At 42.9% G+C, this 27,108-nt stretch overlaps 1 pseudogene; it reads left to right on the top strand.

Annotated features, from left to right (window-relative positions):
• The first annotated feature begins 2,565 nt into the window (after positions 1-2,565).
• Positions 2,566-10,177, top strand: LOC143740178 (uncharacterized; annotated as a pseudogene).
• The last annotated feature ends 16,931 nt before the right edge of the window (positions 10,178-27,108 follow it).

The raw sequence follows: 27,108 nt of genomic DNA, 5'->3' as shown, positions 1-27,108 counted from the left end.
AGAAAGTCCATCGGGCGTTCCTGACAGCGTTTTATCGTCCAATCACGAAGAGTCTCGCAAGGCACACTGGGTATGATGTCATTTCCCTTTCTCTATTGGCAATTTTACCTCGTGGTAATTTTCCTGGGAGAAGTAGTAGTCAAGCGGTCATTCGATGAGAGATTATGTCAGTAAGTAGGCTATTGTTTATTTCTACAACATTGACTGGGAAGTATTCTCATTTATGTCACTGATATAGCTGTCGTGTCGTCTTAATCTTATATGGTATCCAAATCCGATATTAATAATCACGGCAATGGTTCGGTAGCCGCTAATGTCATGCTATCTCGTCTTAGCCATAGCTAATTGTAATATCTTCAGGGTTCGAATAAGGCACTGAAACCGGTGGTTGAAATAACTCAATAGGTTTTACTGGAAACTGCCAGAGAATAGCCGCATACACACACACACAGCTCCGCAGCTCACGCAACGTATACGACTGTTTGTAGCTAGAAGCTAGAGTTTGCAGCGAAGACTAAGTTAACATTAGCACAGTAACGTTACATTGTTAAGTTGGATGTTAACGTGTTAGCTAGATACTAAGCATGTCTATGGATACTAAGAGGCATGAAGTAGCGACCACGTACGCTGCTTTGTTATGGTGACACTGACACAGATAACTTTGGTGGGCGCGTTGCCTCGTTTTGGTGGTAGGTAACGTTATCTTTGTCTAAAATAGTCTTTTACAGATATAGCATAGAAACGGTGGTCAAACTATACACAAAAAGCCTTTAAACACACTCAATCTCACCTGGCAAAACACCATTGATGTTATACAATTGGAAGAATAAACTTAGTGGTAATATTAATGTTGTTGAGACAACAACGTTTTATATTTTGAGTAAAGACCTTAATAAATCGATCCCAAAATTCGAATAGTGCGTTATGTTTTTAAAATAACTAAATAACTGCTTTCAGTTTGTTTAACTGTAAAAGTGATGCAAAACCAATGCTTATTCAGATGCGCAAATTTGTGTAAGATATTTTTTTTTCTGAATATAGAGTTGCTTGGAACTAAAAGATTTCCACGCAGGTATTTTTCACATTTGTAATCCATGATAAATGCTAATCCAATTCAACCCTGATAATAAATTCATTTAAAATTCATAGTTTTTCATCTCAATTTCAAAGGGTGTGTGTTGTTACTAGATTCTAGAATATATTTTATGTGGGTATTGGTTTTAGTAACAGAATATATTCAGATGCAAAAGCTAAGTGCTATTTAAATTTTCTTCTAGAATTATAAGTTTTATCAAGCTTGTATACAAGTTCAGTAATTTCACTTAAATGACAATTAATAATTTTCATTGCCATTTAAGTGAAATTAGTGTATTTTATCAAATTTATTTCAATATATGAAATGTATTATCAGGTTTGAATTTAATATTGTTAACGTGTTAGCTAAGAGGCATGATGTAGCTGCCACGCTGCTTCTTTTTGGTGACCGATAACATTGGTGGGCACGCTTTGTTTTGGGAGCATTTTGGTGATGGTAAGTAACATTAATCTACAGGTACATATTTAATAAACGCATATTGTTTACTAACTTCGTTTTCACATAGTTTTTTAACAGAGTTTTAAGTTTCTCACCTGAAGATTCCTTGGATTCAATCAGGTAGTAGCTAGTGCTAGGAGAGGGAGAAAAGTAAGTTGAGCTTGGTTAATGTTCTCCATCTATATCTCTTATCTATAGCTACATCTGTCAATTCTGCAGAGCAGTCAGAAGCCCCAGCCCACAAGGTGTTTTGAGCAAGGATGCCAATTTCTCCACTGCCCCTTTTGCCCATTTTATAAGAGTGACTACTCAAAAGTGGAAACACATTTACAGTCCCATATGAAAACAGTGGTACAGCATGGAGGTATGTTTACTGATTCATTGGCTGATTCATTGGTTTGAATTAATAACCTTTGTTTTGATATGAAGAAGGTGAGGACACTAACCGTGGTCAAGAAGGCACTTGTGTTTGGACCAGTTATTAAAGCCTGCTTTGTTTTTTACCTTCCTTTCAGAGTTTGTGATGTATACCTGCAAATGGGGCTGCAGAAAGGTGTCCCACTACCACTGCTGTGCTTGTATTCAAATTTTTCAAAGAAAAAAACAACTGCTTAGACACCTCAGCACATGCCACCGTCAGCCAGCAGAAGGCCAACCCCACCCTCAGCCAGCAGAATGCCAACCCCATCCTCAGCCAGCAGAAGGCCAACCCCATCCTCAGCCAGCAGAAGGCCAACCCCATCCTCAGCCAGCAGAAGGCCAACCCCATCCTCAGCCAGCAGAAAGCCAACCCCATCCTCAGCCAGCAGAATGCCAACCCCATCCTCAGCCAGCAGAAAGCCAACCCCATCCTCAGCCAGCAGAAAGCCAACCCCATCCTCAGCCAGCAGAAGGCCCACTGAACTCTATGGAGGCCATGGTAGAAGCCCGGCTTCACCCTGTGGAGGCCATGGTAGACCTTCATCAATCAAAAAAAACAGTTGGCCTGCGTTCGAGGGTCAGAAAGGTTAAAAAAAAAATTAAAGCAGCATATGAGACAACGCCACTCAACTGTCAAGGAGGACATTACAGCCGACCGCCATCTGGCATGTCAGCCAATAGAGATTGAAAGGGGAATATTTGCTGTTGTAAAGTCCTTCAGCAGCAATAGTGCACCCATTCATGTACAGAAGCGGACGTGGGGGACAAGCCATCAAATTCGTTGTGAGCTGTATGCCTGTGTGCGCAACACTGAGGTGATGCATAGGAGTGGGTTTATATCCTTTGATTGTGCCCATCTGCAGTCCCTGCAATACTGCCTACCACCTCTCAGCCCTCAGATAGAACTAAGGGAGGATGTTCTGAGGGACATTGTCAGTAACAGGTGGTTCAGCGAGGAGCGGAAGAGGGCATGTCTTCTGAAAAAAACGGCGGCAAACACTAAAGGGATCCCCTTCAGTGTTGATGTTGAGGTGGGAAGCTCTTCCTCAAGAAGATATGTTTCCATTTATGAGGCAAATCTGTCTTACTATAACAAGTTTAGCAGAGTGATGGTCATGTTTGACACAGCAAATAACACGTGGCATTGCCATTGTGTTAAAGCCAAACAGGCCTGTGTCCACAAGGCCATTGCGAAATGGCACTTTTTCCAGACAAGAAAGGAGCTCTTCACGGGAGATGAGAGCGAGGATACTCAAGATAGTCAGGGCTCTGAAGACGAGGTGGAAACTGTCACCTCAAGCGATTTTCAGTATCCCCCTCGAGATCAGGATTTGGGGAGAATTGTTAGGTACATTCACGACAAGAAAAGGCTTCCTGCAGACTTGCCTGCAAATGTGTATGGGTTGACAAGTGAGTCAGACGTGCCTAAACATCTGATGCCCAAAGAATGTGTTTGTCCTGAATGTCCTGGTGATCTTCCCCTTGGTGAACCCCTGATCATCAGCAAATCAGCAAAAATCATTACTGTCAAGGGAATCATCGAGGGTCTGTGTCACATTTAAACTAAAATTGACAGTTATTCTTCCTTTTCCAAGTTGTATATACCACTAAATGCTCTAATGATCTACTTTTGCATTTCAGGTGTGACAACTTATGGGAAAAAATGCAGTAGATGTGGAATGATGGTGCGATACCAGGAATGGGAGGATGGCTTACATAACTTTAATGACAAAGTCATTCTAACCCTCCATTTTTGCCTGTATCTTCGGAACTGCCTCCAGGTCAAATGTTAACTTCAATACGTGAAATTTATGTGATTTATGAATATTATGTGACCATACTGCATGTTAAATGCGTAACTCTGATATTCCATATCTTTATGCACAGTAGGCCATTAATTAAGCAATTAGAACTCAGGTGCAGGATGAGGCTTCTTAGCTGACAGTCATGACATTAGGCCAATAAATACATAATTGGAACTTTCCCAGTTGCACACTTGCATGGAATTACATTTTCTAATTTAGTATTGTTTTATTTCAGACTCACACAGCTCTGGGTCGAGCCATCGAGACATGGGAGCTGACGTCGGGACAGCAGTACCCAAACAAAAATAGCCTAATACATGGATACCTACATTTTGAAGCACTGACAGACCATGATTATAACTTCTCCTGTGTCCGCTGTGGACATCACCCTCCTGTGGTGGTCATGGATCTCCACAATAGCTGTGTCTTCTTATTGGCAGGTACAATACAGGTTTTATTTGTATGGTGAACCCCTCCAGGTGGTCTAACTACAGTATATTGATATTTTTATTTTATTTTAGTCAGTGAACTAGAGGATCCACCAGATGGATTTGATGGGGAGGTGGACATTGATGAGTTCTGGGACTCTCTATGTTTAGAGAGGATTGCACGTGGTTTTGTTCCAAGTAAGTGACTTTTTAAATATATTGTTTGTTTATAATGTTTCCCAGAGAGCTATAATTCCTTTGTTACCTTTTTCCCCTGTCTTTCTCACTCCACTTTAAGAATTACAAAGTTAATTTCTAGCCATCAATGCAGACTATTTTTCAATCAGGTGATAAACAAAATCCTTTTGCCGTTAAACCTACGTACCACCACTGGGCCCCGTGGATTGGACCTCACACCCGCAAATCCAACAAGGTGCTCAATAAAGAGCAAGAAAAAGTCCACACAACAAGGCACCAAAAAGAACAGACAGAGATTGACGTAACAGAGGACAGGCTATTGGATGAAGTATCCAATTTGAAGGTAAACGGGTCTTGTGTTTTTTTTTGTTTGGTTTATTCTATAGAATCAATATAGCTAGTATAAATGTGTTTACAGTGTACACCTTTATTTTGGTAATCTATTACAGGTCCATGCCATCCGAAAGCTCTGCAGGGAGTGCGGAATTGATTCCCAAGGTTCCAAAATGGAATTAGTTCTAAGGCTGAGAGAAGAAATGAAAACCCGAAGCAAATTTGATAAAATCTTTCAAAAGATTTGGGGAGCATCTGGTAAGTAAAAAAAATGTCCCAACAATGTGGATCTTTTCTCATTGGGTTTACTGCTGGTAATTTAGTTTGACTTCCTTGAACACTTGTTCTCCTCAGGTGGCTGGGCTGTTGTTATGTGCCCCTGTGGACAGGTTGTCTCGCTGAAATTTAAAATTAGGGCAGAAAGTCCTGGGACTTTACTGATTTATTGTTATCTTGGAAACACATGCCCAACATATGCATACATGACTTTGCAAGAGGTCTGGCAGTGCATGCTAACCTTAGAGAGCCTGAGACGATACCTTTCAGCCCTCATGAGGGTAGGTTGTTGGACCCCAGCCATGAAAACTTGCAGTACGCATCCAATGGTGGTATGGTCAATTTACCATGGCTTAACACTAGGAAAACTGTGCCGGACCTGGGAGGGCATCCATTGACTGGGTCAGCAGACCACTATTGTCTCTACGACACATTCCATGAGGGAAACACTAAAGACCCAGAAGATATCCTCCGGAGGATAAAGATGGTACCTGAACTGGCAGGGAGAATTAACAGCCAGGTTGCAGAACAACTCTTCTCAACCATGAAAAAAAAACAACTATTACATGAACATGCTCTCGCCATCTGCTCATGTTTTCATGATGCGTAATGTTATTCACAATTACAATCAGCGGAAGAACAAGAAGATCAAGGAGGAATTAAAGAAGCTTGTGACTCCTGAAATTCAGCTGTGTCTCAATGAGCATGGTCAGGCAGAATTCTGTGCCTCTCAGCCAACAGGGCTTAGCCCCGACCCAGTTGTTGCCGCCTCCTCTCAGCCAGCAGAAATGGGGTTTAGCTCAGACCCAGATCTTTCACCACCCTCTAAACGTAAGGAAATCTTCTATATTGTATGCATTGTATTAGTGATTGTGTATATTTATCCAATAACACATTTCCTCTCATTTTTGTCTCATTTCTTTATTTTGATTTAGGTTCAAGGTTACAGTCGCTCTCTTCAGCTGTTGACCGTACCCAATTTTACAGTTGCTGATTGGAAATGAGAACCAAACGCAAGACTCTGTGAATTAGTAAGTTTGAGATTAGTTTTTGTGAATTAGACATTTTAAATATGCATGCATTCATAATGTTCTGTATATTTCCCCATAGCTGGACTATGTACTGGATATTAAGGGTGACCCTAAGGAGGAAATTGTTCAAGCCAACAACTCGATCCTCAAAAGGTCTGACTTTTGGACTCTGGGCCTAGAACGAGATGTTGAAGCAACGGTAGATCTGAACCAAGTGTTTAACTGTATTTCCTTACTAATTAATCATAGTTTTTTTAGATTGCAAATTGTTGTTTCAACATTATCGTCAAGGCTGCAAATGCACATGTAAGTTACATTTATTACATTTAACATAATCTGTGTATTCATGTTTCCTGACTGTATACTTTTGTTGCCTACACAAAGTGTTATGCATCTGTTTTCAAAATAAAGGGCATTGCAACCGTGGCTGTGGATGCCTATGTGGTAGTCACCTGGCTTCCTCCATATGAGGCTTCTCCAATTGCTAAAATGATTGTGAGTAGTAATGTAACAGAACTTGTACCTCAGCTTTAACCTCATGTTCAAGTTCCTCTTTGAACTCTTTTTATTTTCCTCAGTGTGACTTTGCATCCAAAGACGTGGTGCTTTTCCCTGCCTGGCAGCCTGGGCACTGGACATTGTGTGTGAGTAATCCCACTCTGACTTGGCTTTTTTTCTATCTGAAATACTGTGCTGTTATTATTGAATCCTCATTCATGCTTTGTTGGTACATTTCATGCGGTACTCAAACGGAGGCCCGGTCGCGTGGGCACTCTCTCTCTGCGGAGCCAGGCGAAAGTATACCGTCTCAAAACTAAGTGCTGTCTTGCTCTCTCTTCCTCGCACATATTAATCAAAATAAATCGACACGATGGTTAGGTCGGAAGACTAAAGTTTCATGTGGAACATTCAGAGATTACCCGCTGGGTGTGAATTGTGCTGAAATACGTTGCCTTATTTTCTCTGAAAAGCGTTCCGCACATTCAGCTGACATAAACCACACTTTAAATAAACGGAAAAAAAACTATCCAGTGATAAAATGTTTTGTGATGACACAAATCTTGTGGGATGTCCTAACCGCCGGGATAATCACACAAACGCGCACACGTCCGATAATGACACGTCCAATTCGCGAACTAATGACTCCCGTGAACCGATTTGTTTTAATGAATGTTTAAAACAACTGATCTTTCCAACACTGAACTCACGAGACATCTGAATCGGAGTATAACTAATCGATAACCCTTTACAATAAGGTTTCATTTATTACATAAATTACATAAAGTACAGTTTTCTTACTCAAGTGTAAGCTTTAAAAAAAATAAAACCACTTGGGTTTTTTTCCCGAAAAAGCATACTTTTTTCCACACAGTGCTATCAGGAATCAATAAGAGAATCGTTAAAGAATCGGATCGATAAGTAGAATCGTCAGTGGCATTGATATTGATAAAATCTTATCAATTCCCATCCCTACTCGCAACTCACCCCTGCTCAAGTTCAAACGCACAAATTACCAACGACTTCAACTCGTGCAACCAAAATAACCCACTCTGTTGTTTATTTCATTTGTAAAGACATGCCCCCGCTCAGTGTGGTTAAAAACGACGGTTTCCGTTATATGGTGCAAATGCAAACAATGGAAATTTGCTCACTAAGAACCTGTGAAACACAATCCCAAACTGGCAGTTTGATTTTCTGTGTACCGAATTGTTTACTTAAAGTAAACTTGTTTGACTTTTATGCACATTTCTCTTTTTTTAATATTACTTTTTCTAAAATGATAGTCCTACTTTAAAAAAAAATCCCAATATATATATCGCCTTATGCACAGTATCTGAAATATATTGCAATATATTGTATCGTAATACGTATCATATCGCCAGATTCTTGCCAATACACAGCCCTACTATTTACTATAACTGTAATTTTGTTTGAAGTAAGATTTGGGTCTTTAACCAACCCTTATCTTGCCATTCCATGAAATAAAATTCTTAACAGGTTCTCAAACCAAGACTGAGGATTATGCAATATTTTGATTCAAGACACCCCAGTGGCTTTGGAGATGGCCGCTACCTAGAAATCTTCAGGTTTTTCATAGGAAGCAGCCTACTGGTTCCTTATGTTCATATCTAACTCTGGGTCTTGCAGCAGTAACTATTTTTCTATTCAAAGCAATTTCCATGTTTACACCCTTAAAGTGGTTATTCATTGGTTCACTAGAAACCTCATCTGCATCTTTACTTTAGAATTTATTTATTTAGACCTCCCAAATACTGCTTTGAGAACCCAAGAACTTAGATACAGTATGATCATGTTTTATGTTTTTTTGGAAGTATGGTAGTTCTGTTTTGGACTATACTTCCTTTTTGTTTCGTTCTGCATTTATTGTTCCTGTTCATATGTTCCAAGTCCCTACTAGGAATTGCTGCTACTCCCAGGTCACTTTTTAGCATGGGAAGGTGTAGTTCCATTTTTAAACTATGCTCTTAGGGCTCAAGGTGGGTATTAAGTCATGGTAGAGATTCAGCAATTCCTAAACGGGGTTCAATGTTACATTTGAAAGACATGAATTGCAACTAACACGTCTTCCAAACCTTTTCAGTAACCTGGCACATGCTGTGTCCAATGGACCATGGAAGTCATTTTACTTGGCTGACGAGGTAAAATTTGTGGCTGTAGCACGATTCACTGCATTTAGTAGAGTAGCGTACATAGGCAGGCCTTTTTTTATTATTATTATTATTTTTAATTATGATTTGATAAAGTGAAGCAGATGGACCCTAGTTGCTGCTAAATGGTGTCACACTTTTTGTATGATTAAAGCTACAAAATGAGTGTAGATATCAGTAGGCAGCATCATATAAAAGAATCATTGATAATAAATCACACACCCCTTTTACCATCACAGGGAGCATCTCCCCAGCATCAGAGCAACAGCTGTGGGGTGTTTATGCTGATGGTGAGATGCAATATTTTCAGAAGTGATAACTGATTACTAGTTTGCAGAACAACTAACACATTTGTATGTTCATTTCAGTATGCAATGTATTCTACCCTCCAAAAGCCATATGATTTCATTGAGGTGAGTTCGTTCAAATCTCAATCAGATTTGTAGTGTGAAATATAAGGCTTTTAATAATTTAGTCCAATCTGGTGGCTACAGTTAACATGCACCAATAGGCCATACACTTAACTTTGTCTGCAGGTACTGTACTCACTGGAGGAGATGGCTACATCTGTAAAAATGTACACTGCCATAGTTCCCATCAATGAGTAAACAGTACTGTAACATGGATTTGTATCAGGCTATGAAGACATTTAAAGCATAAACTTACTTTCAGGTGGACATGCTCTCTATCAGGAGGTGGTGGTGTGGGCAACTGCTGGAGACCTTTACGCTTGAAAGGTGTTACATACTGCGTCCATATTTTGCTATTTAATTATATTTGGTGCTCATGAAGATGGAAGCCTATACTGATCTCATTTCTTTCTCTAGCCCTGCAAGACTAGCTGACACACCCATCTCACCCTCTCCATCTCCCCATATAAGCCACCCCTTCCAATCTCCAAGCAGTGAAAGGTATTATATACTGTGTTCATATATTGCTATTTCCTTTTATTTGGTGCTCATTAAGATGGTAGCCAATATTCTGATCTCTCATTTCTTTCTCTAGCCCTGCAGGACCAGCTGACACACCCATCTCACCAGCTGACACACCCATCTCACCCTCTACATCTCCCCATGTCAGCCACCCCTTCCAATCCCTAAGCTGTCCATCAGGCACACCCATTTCAACAGAGGACAGTCCATTTCTACCACCTATAGTCCTTCAGCGTATTATTGAAGAGACGCTGAGTTTAGACATGGCTATGCTTGGCGTGTTCAACAGAGTTTCTAAAACTTTCCAGGAACTCGCAAAGCCATTCCACCCCTCCGTTAATATTAATGAGAGTTTGGCAGGTGACCTCAAACTTAAAGACAGTCCGATGCATATAACTGTTAGAAAAATTTATAAGACTGCAGGTCGTGGCAGTGGCCTTGCACTACGCCTCAAAGGCTTTTCCAAAAGAAGGAATTGGCCGAGCGCACACCTGGTGCTGAGGCACATGGCTTATGGCAGGTATCTGATTGAAGATGTCTGCCTACCATAGTGTTGTTCTCTGAGTCCGTGTGGTTAGAACAACGTCGTCAACACTTTTATTACTCCTTTCTTTTGTTTTATTTGTGACATGTTTTATTGTGTAATCCCTTTCATTTTTGCATGCCAATAAATCTGTTTTATACTTTACGTACTACAATGTTCAAAAGTAAATTGTTCAAGAGAAATTACTGTATTTTGTGTCTTTTTTTGAAAACATCTAAAGTGCCTGTGGGAAGAGTAAGTGAATCCTTGAGCCTTTATAAAGTGCGTCTGGTAACTGGACTGGAACTGCACAATGTCCCAAGTGTTATTTTAATCTATTCATTAGCCTATTAAATTCAGACATATTCTTAGACAACTGTATTGGTTTCGGACTGGATCTCAAAGGGTTCCTTTATTTGAAGCAACTAACTTGTATCTAGGGGAGGGCCATAGAGAGAGCTGTGTCCTCAACTCGTATAAGATAATGAACATGTACTGCACAACCACAACATTCTCATATTTAGCTACCATGCGGCCTCCCTAAAATGATTGTGTTGTAATAACAGTAAATTAAACCTAATCAAGCCGCTCAAAAGCTGGTTTAGTCATCTAGTTAGATGCTAGCTGACGTCTGCCTATGCTTAAAGTTAGGACTGAGATATAAACTTGTCCTACACGTAAATGTAATTTTATTAAGATGTAATTGGACTAACGTTCTGTAGATGGCTTAACTCGCTAACGTTAGTTTTATGCTAACCGCAACATTACAGACTACTGATCTTATTTTGAAACTTCTGTTTCAGAAAAACTAACTAGCGAATGTTGTTATATTATCCCGAATAACTGGAGAATGTTGTAATATTAACCCGGATGTTGACAATTTGCAGTTCAGCAGAAGAGGCAAAGAAGAAGGGGGCGTTTCAGTCTGCGAAAACGGGAACCCCCACCAGCACGAGAACACCCATTTGTGGCCGCAGTTGGATGTTATTGCATTCTCTAGCAACCTCTGAAGCACTCGCCGAACGTGTTGCACATGTTCCTGGAGAGACGAAGAAAAAATCAATATGTCATCCAGGTAGACATAAATTAACTGATCGATCATATCTCGCAACACGTCATTGACCAGTGCCTGGAAAACTGCTGGGGAGTTGGACAGCCCGAAAGGCATGACCAAGTATTCAAAGTGCCCCCTGGGGGTGTTAAAGGCAGTTTTCCACTCATCCCCCTCCCTAATGCGGACCAAATGATAAGCATTACTTAAGTCCAATTTCGTGAAGATGGATGCTCTCTGCAACCTCTCGAAGGCTGAAGACATCAACGCCAAAGGATAAGTATTCTTTACCGTGATGTTATTCAACCCTCGGTAATCAATACAAGGTCGCAGAGAACCATCCTTCTTCCCCACAAAAAAGAACCCCGCCCCCGCTGGAGAAGAGGAAGGGCGAATGAACTTGGTTGCTAGAGAATCAGAAATATATTTCTCCATGGCCACTCTTTCAGGAATCGAAATGTGAATATAACTTGCCCTTAGGCGGAGACGTACCTGGCAGTAAGTCTATAGCACAGTCGTAAGGACGATGCGGAGGAAGAGAAGCAGCGCGAGACTTACTGAACACTTCCTTCAGGTCCAGATACTCCGTGGGCACGTTAGACAGATCCCTTGCTTCCTCCTGAACCCACAGAAAAAGGTACAGACGAACAAGCAGACATGAGACAAGACTTATGACATTCCTTGCTCCACTCCAGCACAGACTTGTTAATCCAGTCCACTCGGGGGTTATGTCGGATGAGCCATGGATGTCCAAGAACAACAGGTGCCAAGGGTGAGTCCAGAATAAAAAATGAAATAGTTTCCGTTTGGTTGCCCGAGGTGATGAGAGTGATTTCTTCAGTGGATAATGAAATAGTGGGAAGCTCCTGACCATTAAGTGCGTGAACTGGAATCCGATGAGTGAGGGGTTTTAGAGGAATCTGAAATCTGCGTGCAAAGTTATGGTCCATAAAATTACATTCGGCCCACAAATCCAACAGTGCTCGACAATCGTGCTGGTGGACTGACCATCTTAGTCTTACCGAGAGGAGGGTGGAGGTCGATGTAGTCGTAGATGAGGTCTTCCTGGCGGAGATCCCACCCGATAGTAGCCTCAGGTTTACTATCAGGCTTGGCCTTTTACCGGGCAGCTGTGGGCAAAGTGTCCGGCTCCTCCACAGTACAGGCAAAGGCCCTGGGATCTCCGCCTCTCCCTCTCCTCTCGGGAAAGCCGAGCTCGACCCACCTGCATGGGCTCGTGATCGTAAGTGGGGCTGACCACGTCCCTGCCGCTGGATTTTGGACCGTCGAACCTCCTGAGGTTGCGAGTGGTCGTCATCCGACGCTCGACTCTGGAAAGCCGACTGTCCACCCGCAGAGCCAAGTCAATCAGTCCATTGAGAGTGGTGGGAAGATCCAGGGCGTAGATCTCCTTCTGGACGTGGTCAGCCAGCCCATGCAGGAACATATCCCACTGCGCCTCCTCGTTCCATCCACACTCCGCCGCCAGGGTCCGGAATTCGATCGAGTAATCGGAGACGGACTTCTCTCCCTGCCGTAGTTCGGCCAATTCCCTGGCCGCCTCTCTTCCCGAGACCGCCCGGTCAAATACCTGCTTCATCTCGAGTGTCATGAGAGTGTCTGGAACGAGGTGCAGCACGGGTGTTGGTTCTCCCACACCGCCGTTCCCCAAAGCGCCGCTCTCCCAGTCAGCAGAGTTAAAACGAACGCCACCTTGGCCTGCTCGTTCAGGAAAGTGCGGGGTTGAAGAGCGAAGTCCATGGAGCACCGGGTGAGAAATGCTCTGCAGTGCGATGGTTCACCTGAGTAAGCCTCTGGAATAGGTAGCCGGGGTTCAGACTGGGAGGGGCTTCCTGGTGGTACGGGAGGAACGGCTGGTGTGGGTGGCGCGGTGGGAATCCGTAGGCGCTGGATCTGCTGGGTGAGCTCGGACACCTGCGACACCAAGACTTGAACTGCTCTGCCCGTATCTCCGATATCCTTTTCCTGTGAATCCATTCTTCGGATACTGTGATGAATGAATTCTTCTAATGAAGAGTGAGAGACGCTCGCTGCTTCCATTCCTTGGTCAGATCGTTCTGTCATAGTAACTGACGACAGGAAGCAAACGCGAGTTCAACAATTTATTTGGGAAAGTAACAAAGTCCAGAACAGTAAGTCAGATGGTGAGATGGTGACGCAGGGACTTCGATGGTCAAATCCGGTGAAGTGCAGACAGACGGTGAGACGACAATTTCCACAAGGAAGACGACGAACCGGAACACCAGGCAGGACACGAACCAGAAGACCAGACAGGGGAACATCAAACAACGATCTGACAAAGATGAGAGAACAGCGGTGAGTATAAGTAACATGGTGAGATCGACTGCAGCTGGTGAAGTGATGATGGGCAGCTGGAGCGGATCAGGTAATGACATACAGACACGCCTCTTACACACGCCTCTAGCACACGTGCATTCATACAACAACATAAACACAAGACAAGAAGGAACCAGTGAATCCGACTATCGTGACATTTTCAGCCATTTTGCCAAATTCTCTTAAAACATCTTTAATTGCTCCTTGCTGCAGTTGGTCTGCCACTCCCACATATGATGGCACATGTTGCCGCTTCTTGCGCTTGGCCCCGGTAATGGCTGCTTGCAGCTATATTTATTCTTCTTCTTCTTCCGACTGGGCGTCTATGGCAGCCCATAGAACCGTTTGCGGGAAAGTTGTTCTGGTTTGACATTCTGATAGAGGACAGTTCCAACATTAAATACACCAATTTTGGTGTCTCTAATTCATTACCTCTAGCGCCACCACCTCTCCAAAATGTCACTTTTATTATCCTAATAACTTGTGAACCGTAAGGCCTATCAACAAAATTCTTTTTTCCTCTGATTCCGGAGCTCATGGCGATTTGAATGCACTATGAAGTCATTTCCGTCACAAAAATATGGCCGCCATTTTGAAATGTTCAAAAAATCTACTTTTTCGAACTCGTCCTAGACGGTTTGTAGATTTTCACCAAAATTGCACCAGATCATCTTGAGGCAGTGCGGACCAAAAATCTTGGAATTCAAGTTGATTCGTAAAACAGTTTTCGATAAACGCACAAAAAAATTTTACGTAGCGCTTACAAAAACAGACGTAACGCTGTATCTCCGCAATGCTTTATCGTATTGAGACCAAGCTTGGTAGATTTCATCACCAGCATGACCTGAGGCTACATGCTCCGTTTCGGCGCAGCGCCACCTACTGGTCCGGAGATACAGAAAATGGCTATTTTTGCTAATAATTTCTTAATGTTTTGTCCAAAAATCATAAAAGTGGTCTCGTTAGATTCAGGGCATCACGTCGAGTCGAGCGATTTCCAATTTTCCCAGATCGGCCATTTTGGCTGTCGGCCATTTTGAATTATGTGCTAAAATGCTGTATTTTCTGAACGCATGAACGAATTGTTACGAAACTCGGTATGGGTCATCAGTATGATGCCCTGAAGGAGCCTGAGAAGCTTCGAAACAGCGCCACCTAGTGGTAAAATTTATTTTTCAAATGCTTAGAACTCTGGGTGTGGTTGACTTATTTTCACGGGAGTCATCTCGTTAGTTTCCTGAATCCTTGCCGAGTCCACAGATACCAAACATACTAGGTTTCGTCTCACGGTTTGTGTAGCGTTGTGATTTAGCGCTTAAAAAACATTTGCAGATATCTTCGAAACCGTTAGTCCGATCGAGACGAAACCACCGTCAGAAGTTTGGAACCATAGCTCGTTAACATCAAGTTGGAGCCCAAATGTCAAAAATATTGATAGTAAGGGGTAGTAAAATTCAATCAAAGTCACATGTCAGTCATTTTTTCACGTGTTTTTTCACATAAATGTCTATAACTCCGAAGCGAATTGAGATATTTTCACCGAATTTGGCACACACATGTATGGGCTCATTCCGAAGACACATGATTTTTTTTTTAGATTTTGCCTCTTGGTGGCGCTATAATAGAACAAAACATGAAATTCCAATTGACTTCAATAGAGTTTTGTGATGTAAAATGCTATATTTAATAAATGCATTGCTTTAACATTGTGAAACTCAGAATTTGCCACCAGCACCATCCCCTGAAGGTACTCAAAAGATTTCGAGACAGCGATTTTGATTGTTGGTCAAAAGTTTAAATTAAATTTCCAAAAATGCAAATAACTTTTGTAAAAATATGCCTGTTTTAATGACACTGGTATTACTAGATTCCTTGGTTCATGTTGAGAACATAGATACCAAGATTGATGTATTTGGACAAACTACCTGTCCGCCATCTTTATTTACTTTCAAAACCTTCTTTTTCAAACTTCTCCTAGACCATTCGTCCGAATTTAACCAAAATCGAATCATATCATCTCCAGACCATGCCGACTAAAATTTATGGATTTCGTGACTATAGACAAAACCGTTTTCGTTTACAGCAGCAGCAAAGTTGAGGCATGCTGCCAAAATGACGATTAAGTCTTTATCTCTGCAATGCCTTCACATTTTGACACCAAACTTTGTATGTCATTGTCACCTCACTCTGACCACATCAAATTGATTTCATAGCTGCGCCACCTATTTGTCGAAAGTGATAAACCTTTAAATCATCTTAAAAGTTACTGTATATATGATTTTTCAACCATTATGCCAAAATTCATCTTTAAATGTCTTTAATTGCTCCTGGCTGCAGTTGGTCTGACACTCACAGCCATGTTGGCTATCTTGTCGTCGTCTTTGCGCTTGGCCCCGGTAATGGCTGCTTGCAGCTATATTTAGGGCCCAAACACAAAGGTGCGGAGGCACCTATTGTAACTGTTCCCGTTCTTATTAGGGGCCAAGCACTGAAGGTGCAGAGGTACCTATTGTATCTGTTCCGGTTCTTATTAGGGGCCAAGCACCGAAGGTGCGGAGGCACCTAATGTATCTGTTCCGGTTCTTATTATTAGGGGCCAAGCACCAAAGGTGCGGAGGCACCTATTGTATCTGTTCCCGTTCTTATTATGTGTTCAAGCACAAAGTGCTGAAAACCTATTGTATTTGTACTTATTTTTAATATTAGGTGTTCAAGCACGAAGTGCTGAAAACCTATTGTAATTGCTATTTGAAAAAAAAAATCCCCCTAAAACGCATCGTGCAGCCCAAACCGTAAGGCCTAGAGACTTGAAACTTGGCCAGATGGTAGACCACACTTTTGGGGAGAACCTATCAGAGTATGACCCCGATTGGCCCATAGGTGGCGCTACAGCAACCAAAAGTACTAAATTACTCATAACCCATCGACCGTTGGTCCTAGCCTCAATATTTGTACACCACTGTGAGCCTTGGCTCAAGACGGACAAAATCTATATCTCCAATTTCGATTTAGGCAAGAAAATCTTTCCGCTATGTCGGATTTTGTCCAAAACCTACTTTTGCGAATTAGTCCCTGGTTTTTCGCCCGATCGGAACCAAACCAGTCTAGGCCTATTCACGGGACTCTCTAGATTAATAATTATCGAAAAAAAAGTTGAAATTTTGCAATTGGGTGGCTGTAACAGGGTCATTTAGAAAAGGGGCGTGCCAAAATACAGTCAAAAGCCTATAAATCATAAATAAAAACTCAGAACTTGTTAGCATGCAAAGTTTCATGGAGATCGGACCATAGGTGGCGCTATAACTGTCAAAAATGTCTCATTATTATTAGGTGTTCAAGCACGAAGTGCTGAAAACCTATTGTAATTGCTATTTGAAAAAAAAAAAATCCCCCTAAAACGTATCATGCAGCACAAACCGTAAGGCCTAGAGACTTGAAACTCGGCCAGATGGTAGGCCACACTTTTGTGGAGAACCTATCAGAGTATGACCCCGATTGGCCCATACGTGGCGCTACAGCAACCAAAAGTACTAAATTGCTCATAACTCATAGACTGTTGGTCATAGCCTCAATATGTTTACACCACTGTGATCCTTGGCTCAAGACGGACGAAATGTATATCTCCAATTTCGATCTAGGCAAGAAAAATTCAGGGTCATTTAGAAAATGGGTGTGTCAAAATACACTCAAATGCCTATAAATCATAAATAAAAAATCAGAACTTCACAAAAATTGGTGAGCATATGTGTCATAACATGGTGAAGAACCATGCAAAGTTTCATGGAGATCGGACCATAGGTGGCGCTATAACTGTTAAAAAGCTTCAAAACCATATATTTCCTATGGTAAATTGCCTGTATTAGCTGTAAATGGTCTTTTCCATCTACGATCATATAATGTTCATATCATAATGTTCAAAATCAGTGCAGTACAATACTCTGGACTCTCTAGATCAATAATTATCAGAAAAAGTTGAACTTCTGCATTTGGATGACTTTAATAGTGTCATTTCAAAATGTGGCCTTGACCAAGTGTTCATGAAAGCCTATATATCTTCAATGAATGCTCACATCTTCTTAAAAACAAGTCAGAACATGTAACTCTAAATAAGCATGACAATTTTCAGACAAATTGGAGCAAATATGCCTTTTAAACAGTTAAAAAGGTGAAAATGATATGAACATAATGGCATATTAAGCCAATAAGTGGTATTCTACTGCCCCCTGTTGTTTAAAATAGTAATTTTGTCATGCTACTAAGTAATATAATTCTATAATTCTTATTTAGACTTTATAAAATCACTATTTTAACATTTACACTCACATTTAGTCAAAATTCATCTATTGAAGTATTGCTACTGACTATTGTGGCACATTGAAAAATGTGAATCCTGAAGGAGACTTGCAGTAAACATTTTATTCCATCACATAGTTCAAATGTCTGTATCTACAACAGAATGTGTGTGAATGCTGAATAATCGGATTAATAGATTACAAAGACATTATGTGAAATGCTTATAGACCATTAAAGTAAATTTAATAATGACACATCCCAATAGCATTGAAAAAATCAACAACAACATTTCCCTTTGTGTGTGTGTGTGTGTGTGTGTGTGTGTGTGTGTGTGTGCGTGTGTGTGTGTGTATGTGTGTGTGTGTGTGTGTGTGTGTGTGTGTGTGTGTGTGTGTGTGTAAGCATATGTCTAAATAAGAGACCTGTGAAAACACTTTATTAATAAGTATAATGGCCAGCAGAGGGCAGTAGGAGACCACTTATTGGCTCAGTTTTATTTTGACAGACTTGATTTTCATCACTATTCTGCACTAAAGCAAACCTGTTTTTCCATGTTAACTATTATAAGACAATCATTTTTTGTCAGTTTATCACTTCATTGCTATTGACACTTCACATCAATGCTAGCAATGTGGTAAATCATGGTAAATCACGATAGAATCATGGTAAATCATTCTAGAATGTGGTATATCATGGTAAATCATTCTATAACATGGTAAATCATGGTAAATCATTCTATAACATGGTAAATAATGGTAAACTATGATAAATCATGCTGGAATCATATTAAATCATACTAGAATGTGTTCAATTGTTGTAAACCATGCTAGAGCAGGGTAAATCATGGTGAATCATACTAGAACTTGGTATATCATGGTAAACTATGGTAAATCATGCTAGATTCATGGTAAATCATACTGGAACATGGTAAATCATGAAAAATCACACTAAAACTTGGTATATCATGGTAAATCATGCTAAAACAAGGTCTATTCCATCTATGATGTCAGTGGTTAAATGCTTGCTACATGAAACTTAATGTCTTTTGATGCTTTTGAGCTTAACTGCCTTAACTGCCTTAACTGCTTGAACACCGATAAATGCTGCTTGCAGCTTTAATTAGGGGTTCAAGCACTTCAGTGCTGAAACCCTATTGTTATTGTTAATTTTCCCATGATGCAACATTCTCCACATAAAACTGATCGGGCGGAACTAAGTCGTAGAGCTTTGAAACTTTGGGGGCTGGTAGTACTCACACCGCCTACAACGTCACCAAGACACGCCCCGATTGGCGCATAGGTGGCGCTACAGCGGCCAAAAGTATGAAACGGCTCATAACTCCTCAACCGTCAGGCGTAGGCTCAAGTGTCTTACATCGTTGGAATCCTTGGCTCAAGCCAGACAAGATGCATGCCTCGGATTGGCTCGTCACCCTGAGTACATTTTCGGGTATTTTGGGTTTTTCCAAAGACCTACTTTTGCAAACTAGTCCTAGGTTTTTGGGCCGGCCGGAACCAAACCAGTGCAGCGAGATTCTATGGAGTCTGAATGTCAATAATTATCAAAAAAAAGTGGAAATTTCGGTTCACAGGCCCCAAGGGGCACCAAAACCTTCCAAGTGGGAGGAGCCCCTTTTACTAAATGGGCTATAATTCGTGAACGGAACGAGATATTTTCACCAAACTCAGCGAAACTCTGCAAGAGCTCATTCTGTGGTCGCGTGAAAAAGGACGCGGTGACTGGCCACCTGGTGGCACTATAACTGTTAAAAAGGTGTCGAAATGATGTATTTCTATGGCAAATCCCATGAAATGGATGAAAGGGGCCCTCTTCCGGCCTGATTTGCATACAACCTCACAAAACCGGGCGTGCGCATGCGCCGTGTGATCCTAAAGAGGCTTGGAAACTTTTATGGACGTCGGGCCGTTGGTGGCGCTTTAACTGCTATGAAGGTGAAAAATTCTCTATAAAATCCTATGCAAAATGACATTTAAATGACTGAAAAATAGTCTGCTCTGTTCAGAACTTCACCAAATTAGCTGAGCATGTGCGCCATATTATTCTAAAGAAGCGGGCGAACTTTTACGGAGATCGGCCCATCGGTGGAGGTGTTACATTTTAAAAGGTTAAAAAAAACCCACCACATTTCCATGATAAATGAGCTAAATTTTTCGCTGAGCGAAAAACAGCGGCCAAAAGTACGAAACGGCTCATAACTCCTCAACCGTCAGGCGTAGGCTCAAGTGTCTTACATCGTTGGAATCCTTGGCTCAAGACAGACAATATGCATGCCTCGGTTTGGCTCGCCCTTCTGGCTCCAATTCCGAGTAAATCAAGTTTTTGTGTAAAACCTAGTTTTGCAAATTACTCGTAGGTTTTTGGCCTGATCGGAACCAAACCACTGCAGAAATATTCTATGGAGTCTGACTGTCAATAATCGTCCAAAAAATAAAAAAATTCAATTGTCGGTCGCTAAGGGGAACCAAAATGTTTGAAGGCACCAGAGCCACTTTTACTAAAATGTTTATAACTTGTGAACGGAAAGAGATATTTTTGCTAAATTTGGCCTGAGGTCACATGAAAAAAATGGCGACTATTGGCCACTTGGTGGTGCTATAACAAGGAAAAAAATCATGAAAATGGCTATAACCGCATCCAAACGTTAGTCTAATGAAAGATGGCATGCAGTGTCTTTGTCCAGGGTACCTTGATAGTCTATGAGAACATTGGCGTATCTCAAAAAACTCGAAAACCGATCAAGACAAACAAAAAACACAGGCAATTTGAAACCATAGGTAAATAGCTAAACAATAATGCCCAAATGTCAAAATTATGATAGGGACTGAAAAAAAAAATCCATTCAATATCACCCATGGATAATTTTTATGCTCTCATAAATATAAGGTTCTCAACTTCAAAAGAAAATGAGATATTTAAAACAAATTTGAGCCATATGGGCACACTTTGAAGACTACTAATAAAAGTGGTGGAGATCAGGCAAGACAAGGTGCTACAACTGTAAAAAAAACATAAAAAAAATTATTGTTCCTTAGTAAATTGCCTGTATTGGCTGTAAATGGTCTTTCTTATGATCTAAGATTATTTGTTTATTTGGATCCCCATTAGCCAGTACACAGGCAGAGGCTTCTCTTCCTGGGGTCCCAACAATTAAATACAAATACTACATTTAATCAAAAACAATAAAAAGTTAAGTCAATGAACCTAACATTCATTCCAAATATCAAAATCAACAATTTACTTTATATAGTTCTATTAAGTGTTCCTTAAAATATTTTTACAACTATTTTTTTTGTGTGTAGAGTGTATCTTGTCACAATGTGTAATATCAATGGTAAATCTGTCACGATTCCTGCCTTATGTTTTCCTTGTCTTGTCTGGACTTTTATTTATTCCTGTTCTGTGCTATGTTTTGTAGTCCTTTGTAGTTTTTCTTGTTTATTAGTCTCTCCAGGTGTTTCTAATTAGCCCCGCCCCCTTGTTATCTTGTTTAGCTTGTTTGCCTGTGTATTTAAACCCCTGTGCTTCAGTTGTTGTTTGTCGGTCGTTTTTTTGATGTTGCTGGTAGCTGTTCCGTGTTCCTGTCCTGAGTCCATTGGATTACCTGTTTGTTTTATTAAAGTGCTTGCATTTGGATTCTCTCTCCGCTTCATTTCTACCACAACGTAACAGAACGACCGACCATAAATATGAATCCAGCAGCACGGATCTCGCCTGATCTACACAGGCTAGACCGGGAGTTCGCTGGACAGATCGCGGCCTTGGCCCTGGAAAGCCTTGATCTGTTCCAGTACACCTGGGGGTTTGTTCCCCTCGCTGCCTCCTGCTCTCTGGGTGATGAGGCGATTAAGATGTGTTACCGGCTGGGGGCTAAGGAGGTCGACCCGAGGGAGCTCCCCGATCTCTCCGGTCTGGACTGGAGAGAGGCACTCTCCAGATGTCTGGAGAGCTTCCTCCCGTGGCACGCCACGTCATCACCTGTTCTTCACGTTCACCAAGACATGCCTGAGCTTCACCACGACATGCCTGAGCTTCACCACGACATGCCTGAGCTTCACCACGACATGCCTGAGCTTCACCACGACATGCCTGAGCTTCACCACGACATGCCTGAGCTTCACGTCAGCCACGTCCGGCCAGAGCTTCACGTCAGCCACGTCCGGCCAGAGCTTCACGTCAGCCACGTCCGGCCAGAGCTTCACGTCAGCCACGTCCAGCCAGAGCTTCACGTCAGCCACCTCCAGCCAGAGCCTTCACCGCTGGTCCCATCCAGCACAGAGACTTCACCGCTGGTCCCATCCAGCACAGAGCCTTCACCGCTGGTCCCGTCCAGCACAGATCCTTCACCGCTGGTCCCGTCCAGCACAGCGCCCTCACCGCTGGTCCCGTCCAGCACAGCGCCCTCACCGCTGGTCCCGTCCAGCACAGCGCCCTCACCGCTGGTCCCGTCCGGCACAGCGCCCTCACCGCTGGTCCCGTCCGGCACAGCGCCCTCATCGCTGGTTCCGTCCAGCCCAGCGCCCTCTCGCTCTCGGAGACGGAAGAGGAAGAGGACTTCCCGCGTCCCGCAATGCCTGGAAGTCCTCCCTGTACTTCCTGTCAGCCCAGAGTCCTCGCCGCTGGTCCCGTCCGATCCAGAGACTGTTCAAGTCACGTCTGCCGATCCAGAGACTGTTCAAGTCACGTCTGCCGATCCAGAGACTGTTCAAGTCACGTCTGCCGATCCAGAGACTGTTCAAGTCACGTCTGCCGATCCAGAGACTGTTCAAGTCACGTGCGCCGATCCAGAGACTGTTCAAGTCACGTCTGCCGATCCAGAGACTGTTCAAGTCACGTCTGCCGATCCAGAGACTGTTCAAGTCACGTCTGCCGATTCAGAGACTGTTCAAGTCACGCCTGAACCTGATTGCTCTATGTTTGTTTCTGTGTTTACGTCTGTCCTTGTGGCTGTTTCTGTTCTGGTGTCTGTTCCAGAACCGAAGCCAGTGTCTGTTCCCGAGCCATTCTGTGTGTTGTCTGTTCCCGAGCCAGTGTGTGTGTTGTCTGTTCCCGAGCCAGTGTGTATGTGGTCTGTTCCCGAGCCAGAGCCAGTGTTTGTGTTGTCTGTTCCCGAGCCAGAGCCAGTGTTTGTGTTGTCTGTTCCCGAGCCAGAGCCAGTGTTTGTGTTGTCTGTTCCCGAGCCAGAGCCAGTGTGTGTGTTGTCTGTTCCCGAGCCAGTGTGTGTGTTGTCTGTTCGTGTTGTCTGTTCCCGAGCCAGTGTGTGTGTTGTCTGTTCCTGAGCCCGAGCCAGTGCGTGTGTTGTCTGTTCCCGAGCCAGTGTGTGTGTGGTCTGTTCCCGAGCCCGAGTGTGTGTTGTCTGTTCCCGAGCCCAAGCCAGTGTGTGTGTTGTCTGTTCCCGAGCCAGAGCCAGTGTTTGTGTTGTTTGTTCCCAAGTCCGGGTGTGTGTTGTCTGTTCCTGAGCCCGAGCCAGTGTGTGTGTTGTCTGTTCCTGAGCCCGAGCCAGTGTGTGTGTTGTCTGTTCCTGAGCCTGAGCCAGTGTGTGTGTGGTCTGTTCCCGAGCCAGTGTGTGTGTTGTCTGTTCCCGAGCCAGTGTGTGTGTTGTCTGTTCCCGAGCCAGTGTGTGTGTTGTCTGTTCCCGAGCCAGTGTGTGTGTTGTCTGTTCCTGAGCCAGAGCCAGTGTGTGTGTTGTCTGTTCCCGAGCCAGAGCCAGTGTGTGTGTTGTCTGTTCCCGAGCCAGAGCCAGTGTGTGTGTCTGCTGTTCCTGAGCCGGTGTCTGCTGTTCCTGAGCCGGTGTCTGCTGTTCCTGAGCCGGTGTCTGCTGTTCCTGAGCCGGTGTCTGCTGTTCCTGAGCCGGTGTCTGCTGTTCCTGAGCCGGTGTCTGCTGTTCCTGAGCCGGTGTCTGCTGTTCCGGAGCCGGTGTCTGCTGTTCCTGCGCCTGAGACACCGCCCTGGCCGCCCGAGGGGTCTTCACCGCCCTGGCCGCCCGATGGTTCGTCTTCACCGCCCTGCCCGCCCGATGGGTCGTCTTCACCGCCCTGGCCGCCCGAGGGGTCTTCACCGCCCTGGCTGCCCGAGGGGTCTTCACCGCCATGGCCGCCCGATGGGTCGTCTGCTTCGCCCTGGCCGCCCGATGGGTCGTCTGCTTCGCCCTGGCCGCCCGATGGGTCGTCTGCTTCGCCCTGGCCGCCCGATGGGTCGTCTGCTTCGCCCTGGCCGCCCGATGGGTCGTCTGCTTCGCCCTGGCCGCCCGATGGGTCGTCTGCTTCGCCCTGGCCGCCCGATGGGTCGTCTGCTTCGCCCTGGCCGCCCGATGGGTCGTCTGCTTCGCCCTGGCCGCCCGAACTGCCTGCTCCACCCTGGTCGCCTGCACATCCTGCTCCATCCTGGCCTTCCGTCCTGCCGCAGTCTCCAGGTCCTCTTCCGCTCCATGGGCCTGGCCCTCCATCCCACCCCCGGGTCCGCCTCTGCTCCACCTCCCTCCTGGACTGTTCATGAGGAGCGTCTGGAATCCGCTCCTTAAGTGGGGGGCTATGTCACGATTCCTGCCTTATGTTTTCCTTGTCTTGTCTGGACTTTTGTTTATTCCTGTTCTGTGCTATGTTTTGTAGTCCTTTGTAGTTTTTCTTGTTTATTAGTCTCTCCAGGTGTTTCTAATTAGCCCCGCCCCCTTGTTATCTTGTTTAGCTTGTTTGCCTGTGTATTTAAACCCCTGTGCTTCAGTTGTTGTTTGTCGGTCGTTGTTTTGATGTTGCTGGTAGCTGTTCCGTGTTCCTGTCCTGAGTCCATTGGATTACCTGTTTGTTTTATTAAAGTGCTTGCATTTGGATTCTCTCTCCGCTTCATTTCTACCACAACGTAACAAAATCCTTCTGTAGTTTCATTCTATACATTATACAGTCCGATGTTTTGCAGTGTTTTAAAAACATCCCTTTTATGCATACCTGGTGTTAAAATTATGACTGACTAGCACTACTATACAAAAATTGAGAGTACAGGAAATTAGTAATTCTAGACACAGAAATATTTCTTATAAAACAAAGCAGAGACAATCTTTCACCTGTACATTCTTATTCTTACATTTTTTGTCTTTATGCACTTGACTAAATCTCTGGGCAATAATCAAAGCTAGAACCATTGTTTTAGAAATACAGTTGTAACCCGGGTAACCCAGGCCACCAGTAAATGACTTGAGAATTGGAAAAAGTTAAGAAAAATAAAGAATTAGTGTTCTACAAAGAAACGCGATTCATCCAATCACTGATTGTGCTGCAGTGACTGACAGCCCTGAGAGCCAACAGTAGCGGCACATTCATAAGGCCCGCCCACAGTTCGCGCCGAAACTACCACGTTTAACGATGCTTATTGTATTATGAGTTGAGACAATGAGTGAGTTATGAGTGTTGATGAGTTCTATAAATGTCAAGAAGCTATATTAATGTGTCATTTGAGATGCGCATAATTAATTATTGTACGTTTGTCTTGTGTTTTGCAATGCTGGGTTTTCTATTCTCAGTTTTTTTCCTATGCGAACGTGATCCGCAAGTATCCTGTTTGTGCCATAAATAATCCACTAGAGATGAATCATCTGCCTTGTGCAGTGGCGTCATGCCCATTCAAAGTGAGGGGGCACGTGTCCCCTCAGATTTTTCCTCCCTGATAATTTTTTCGTCACAACTTTATTCCTATTATGCTCCATAATTACCAGAGCCTATAACGACTCAAATGTATTCTTCTGGATGTGTAATAAATCGGTCAGCATCAGCCCGGCCCTTTTTCCTAATATGGTGTCTGTGTATATCAAATCTAGAGCGCTACGCGCGTATCGCTCTAGAATCTTTGAAGAGAATCTAGAATCAACTCGCTCGTCTCGCACGTTGAGCTGGCAATGTTTTACAGATGGTCTTGAAGTGGTAAGTGGGCAAAGCAACAAATCGGCATTGAATTAGTTATCGGATGATATTAAAAGGTAGTGGGAGTATTTGTGGTTGACCTGAAAATTTTAACTTGATCAAAAAGTTTGGATTTGATATTAGCTGGGAATTCAGAGCATTAACTTAAGTTGTGTCAGTGTAACGTTATCGATAGCTAGCCTAGTCTAACCGTAAACTATTGCCTAACGTTACTGCCTGCCATACAAAGCCAATAAGCCATAGTAAGTTTATCTGATCAGTTTTGAAACATCTGTTCTCTTTTGTATTGTGTCAAAGTCTCCAGCTGGTTCAATTGTTTTCAGTTTCATAGAAACGAGGTTGTTAAATTTGTTGTAGGCTAACTGCAAAATCCAAACTAACGTTATCAAGGCATCGACTTGATGTTTCTCCCATAGACTGTTATTCACGGTTGATTAACCATTTTCAAATAAACGGGGTAGTTTTAACCTTATTCAGCACTGAAATCTGTCAAACTTCTTTCAAAGTCCTTCATCACATATTAATATTAAAATAATTTAATTTCAGAGCACCACAAAGTCAGACCTCAGCACCTTTATGTACCTTTAATGTGAGATCGTTCTTAGGTCACATACCAATTTAAAATCATAACATAAAAACTGCAATGATACTGTTTTTAAAATCATATGTAGTAGGCCTAAGTGTAAATTGTAAGTGTGTGTGTAAACATACTTTAATGAAGTAGACTTCAAAAGCTTTTGAATTTGAGCTTACAGTTCTTTCATCAACCTGTCTTTTGCAAAAACGTACAAAATAGTCCTCAGATAGAGGAGGGTTGCTGCTAGCTCCGTTAAGGTATTTCTGTCCCTCCCAAAATGCATTGAAATGGTATGTTTAGCAGCCAGAATTGAAAAAATTCAGGGGGAGAAACCCCCTGACCCCTCCTAACATGATCCATATCACCCGTCAGAAAACAATTGCAACGTCTCAGATTGTGCCCCCCCCAGAATTTTGGCTTGCATGACGCCCCTGGCCTTGTGGATGCTATTAAACGTGCACAAATGCCGAGCTGACAGTGACTATGGACCTGTTTGACCTTTAAACCGTCATTCGAAACTATCAACTGGTAAGATGTTTCCAATTTTCTTTTGTTTTTAGGATTCAAAGGACTTTGATTCATGGAATTAAGTGATTGATTGGTTTATTTTTGCTTCTGAAATGGACAGACTTTGTTTTTTGTACTTGAAATGATCGAGAGAAGTTTGACCAACTCTTTAATCTGAATCCTTTGGTTCACGAACTTCGATCAACTGAGACGTTTTAGTCATGAACTTTGTTTAAATTAATCTA

Source organism: Siphateles boraxobius, unplaced genomic scaffold (genome assembly GCF_051911475.1).
Source record: "Siphateles boraxobius isolate OS27281-9 unplaced genomic scaffold, OSU_SipBor_1 17, whole genome shotgun sequence".
Classification (NCBI taxonomy): Eukaryota; Metazoa; Chordata; class Actinopteri; order Cypriniformes; family Leuciscidae; genus Siphateles; species Siphateles boraxobius.
The sequence above is the reverse complement of the archived record's forward strand: the minus strand, read 5'-3'. Positions and strand labels throughout refer to the sequence as shown.